The 3990-nt window shown below is 34.5% G+C and overlaps 1 pseudogene; it reads right to left on the bottom strand.

Annotated features, from left to right (window-relative positions):
- Window positions 1-204: 204 nt before the first annotated feature.
- Window positions 205-661, bottom strand: LOC132494692 (NADH dehydrogenase [ubiquinone] 1 beta subcomplex subunit 5, mitochondrial-like; annotated as a pseudogene).
- Window positions 662-3990: the final 3329 nt, after the last annotated feature.

The raw sequence follows: 3990 nt of genomic DNA on the forward strand, positions 1-3990 counted from the left end.
TACCATTAAAGATTAAAAATATACTTTTGCAAGGAAGGAGTAATAAAATATAAAATTTTGTGAATATGACAGAATATGACAGTCTTTGTACTAGTTTTTGATCTAGTGGGAAATTGTCTCTGAAAGCTAACCACAGTCTCTATATCTTATAGTTATTTGGCATGCTTTGTAAACGTCTTTGCACTATATGAATGCAATAAGCATTCATAACCGTAATTCAGCTTTTTCAGCTTCAATTTGAAGGATAGCCATTGTTCTTTCATAATTTGTTTCGGGACTATCAAAGAAAGTTCGGGCAATCCATCTTGATATAGGATGCTTGAAATATTCCCAGTGTTCTGGGATATAGCCTTCTGGAATTTCTACTAACCTCAGCTTCACCAATAAATACGTTCACCAGAGTTATGCCAATTGCTACTGGAATCCCAGTCAACAAAATGTAGAATCTCATTAATTTCAAAAACATCTGTCATAGAATCCAGAAGTCTTGATGATAAACAGTCTTTTCCAGTGGTCTCCACTGTGTCGCATAGGAGCGACAGTCTTCGGAAAGTCACGGGTGAGGAAGACCCCCAATCCAAGTCGAGTGCCAAGGCGGCGGGCCGGACAGAGCAGCCACTGCAGGGACCGAAGCCTGCTGCAATAAAATCATGGCCGCCATGGCTACTATCTGTGTTGCTTTTAGCTAGAACTAGAAATCACATCAAGGCTCTGGTACAACGGCCACAGGAAACTAATAGACATTTTAAAAAAAAAGTTTCCAAATAAGCTTTTTCTGAAGGCATGCTTTTACTACACCCGGAGACACAATACATGACTTTTCAGTATCCTATCAACTGACTGGTACCTTACCAAGAGACATCACAAATCCCCCTGGCTGGGCAGAGATGCAAATAATTCTTTAAAAACAAATGTTGGACTTTGTCATTTTTTTTTTCTGTTGTAAAATCAGAATATCAGTAAGCAAAATCAATTGTAGAGGAGAAGTAATAAAATATTGGGTATATATTCATCAAAATACTTGAAAATATTTTTTCATGTGATAGTAATATCTGCTTCAGTTGGATTTCAAACAGTAATGGATCAGAATAGAGGATTTCCCCCAAACCCTCTTGCCATATATTCATCCTTGATTTTTGGTACTTGACAAAGAGATACTATCAATATTGATTAACTATCAATTTTAGACTGTTGTGAATTTTTACTTTTAAAGCACATTGATAAACATCTAAATCATGCCCTAAACTGTTCATTTAATTTTCAAAGGTTGTGATAGAGCTATCATTCTTAAATGATAGAATTCTGAAATTCAGACGTGTGTTCTTCCATACCACTATTTTTGCAGTTGATTGACAGCTTTATTTATTTATTCCAAAGTTGATGCCAAACTCTCATTTCTGACTCTCAAGGAAAAGAATAAAAAATACGGGTCTCTCTGAACTCCGAAGGATACCAAGGCAGGTCCCACCATGACACACTCTCCTAACACTTAATAATTTTCCTTGACAACACCTGCCACAATTATAACTAATAAACAATTGTGTAATTCTTTATATGATGTTTTTCTTTCTCTACTAACATATGTCCCAGGAGAGTAGGATGCATATATCCCTCATTTACCTTTTATCTTCAATGCCTAACATTGCTTGGTTCATAATAAATATCTGTTAAGTGAATGGATACAATAAATGTATGATATTGTCATTGCTTATTGAGCTTCCCAAGTTATATGCTTAACTCTGATATTAATTATTGCATAAATGGATGGGAAATCTGTGTCATATGGCATATCCCCCACTTGAGAATATGTCAGTCTTAATAGTACATTTATAAAACTACTTTATTTATATTATTTGAACATTACAAGGAGGATAAAGTCAGAAATATTGGGACTAGGTATTAAACACAATCGATAAAACATTACATGACATAGAGAATACAGCATCAATATCTAGCACTGTGAATATTAAATTAACAATGTAAGTACCAGACAGGGATTTTTCACTTAAATAATTTACAACCTTATTACATCATAATAAATGAGAATGATATGGCTTTTTATTCATGTATATTGATATTAAGAAAAAGTTATTTTATCTGCCTTTGAGATACATAAACCAAGATCCCAAAGTAAAATATTTAAAGATTATTGTAATCAAGTTCTGATCATGACAATATATATTAATAACTACTCAATACATGTACATTGGATGAAAATGATATGTAAAGATACTGTGGAAGATACAAAGAAAAATGACATCCTTCCTGCCACAAGGAGACTAAAATTACTCAATGTGGGAATGGTTCAGAAAATCAGCCCTAAGGGTACTACCCATCACCCCTCCCCACTCCCCAACACCTTCCAACTCCTGCACACACCTGTACCTCCAACCAACCTCCCTCACTGCTACATAAGCAGGGTCAGTTGGTCTTGTCAAGGAAGGAGTCAGGGGAAAAGATGGCTTGAGCTGCGATTTGAATGATGGTTATAAGTGAGATAAGCAGTGAGGAAATTCCAAGCCAAGGAAATCACTTTGAAACAAAGTTGCAAAAATTAAAAAAAACATAAAGCGTATTGAAGATAATGAATAGGCCTATTGGACCATATGTCTTAGTAAGGGACATGCAGCAGACGCTATTGTGATAATAACTTCTATCCTCTTCTACGTGCTGAAAAACTTTTTTCCCCTTTCTGCCCCCAGAAGCGTATATATATTTTTTCTCTTTCAAGGCTGGCCTTGAAGAACAGCCCCACTCATGTTATTGAAGGATGAGGCAGGAATTGCTCCACACTGAAAAGCTGATGCCTGGACTAGAAACAGAAGTCTTACCCAGAAAGGGAGTGATCACTCTGAGACTGCAAAATCTACATGGACTTTCTGGAGGAATGATGTGAGGTAGCTCAGTGGCCCATTCCCAGGCCTCAGCTCTGTCTGATCACTCTTACCTCCTTCTCAACCCCCTTCTCAACAGTGTATGCACCAGCTTTGTACCATGGCTGCCTTCTCCCCTTCTCTCACTCTTATCCTGGCTAAACCATCTTTGGAAGATCTTATATAATTTTGTAATTATTTCTTCTTTGAATGTTAGAACTGGCCAGTGAAGTAAACTGGACCTCAAATGTTCTGTCAAAGACTGATTCAATGAACTTACCCTAATGAGCATAGGACTATTATGATTTCCTATTGTTCATTAAGTTTCAATAAGCTATATTTTTCCAGAAATCTTTCCATTTCATCTAAATTTTCTAGTTTCGGCCACAAGTTTTCTTATTAACTTTTTAATTTCTTCTGGTCATTAGTGATTTTCTGTTTGCTATATCTTCTAATAATCTACCACAGGCTTTTATTTTAACCCTAATGTTAGCATGTGTCCCTTCTATTTACTTGATCAATCTCTCCAGAGGCTTATCAATTTTATTTTTTTCTCTTTAAAGAACTATTTTTGGCTTTATTAAGCCTCTTCATCATGTGTTTTTATTCTCTTTCATTAATTTGTACTGTCACTTTTATTATTGCCTATCTTCTACTTTCTTTGGGTTAATTTTGCTATTGTTTTAAAAAATTTCTTGTAAAGGCTATTTAGCTTGTTAATTTTTTGATTTTTTTAAAATCAATATAAGTATCTAAGAACATATATGTTCCTCAGAGTGCTGATCTAACCCCAACTCACAAGATTTTATATTTAGTATATGTGTTATAGATCAGTTCAACCTATTTTCTAATTTCCATTGTGATTTTTTGAGTATTTAAATACATATTTTGTAATTTGAAACATATGGAAATTTTAAAGCTTTACCATTGATTCATATTTTCTTCATATTTTGAAATGAAATAAATGTTGTACGATTCCAATCCTTCGATATAATTTGTGTATTCCTCTTTGCCCAAGTATCTGTTAATTTTTATATCTGTTCCATATGTATTTTTTAACATGCATTGAATAAAATACAACTTACCAAAATTCATGGGATGCAGCAAAAGCCATGCT

This window comes from Mesoplodon densirostris, chromosome 8, assembly GCF_025265405.1.
Source record: "Mesoplodon densirostris isolate mMesDen1 chromosome 8, mMesDen1 primary haplotype, whole genome shotgun sequence".
Classification (NCBI taxonomy): domain Eukaryota; kingdom Metazoa; phylum Chordata; class Mammalia; order Artiodactyla; family Ziphiidae; genus Mesoplodon; species Mesoplodon densirostris.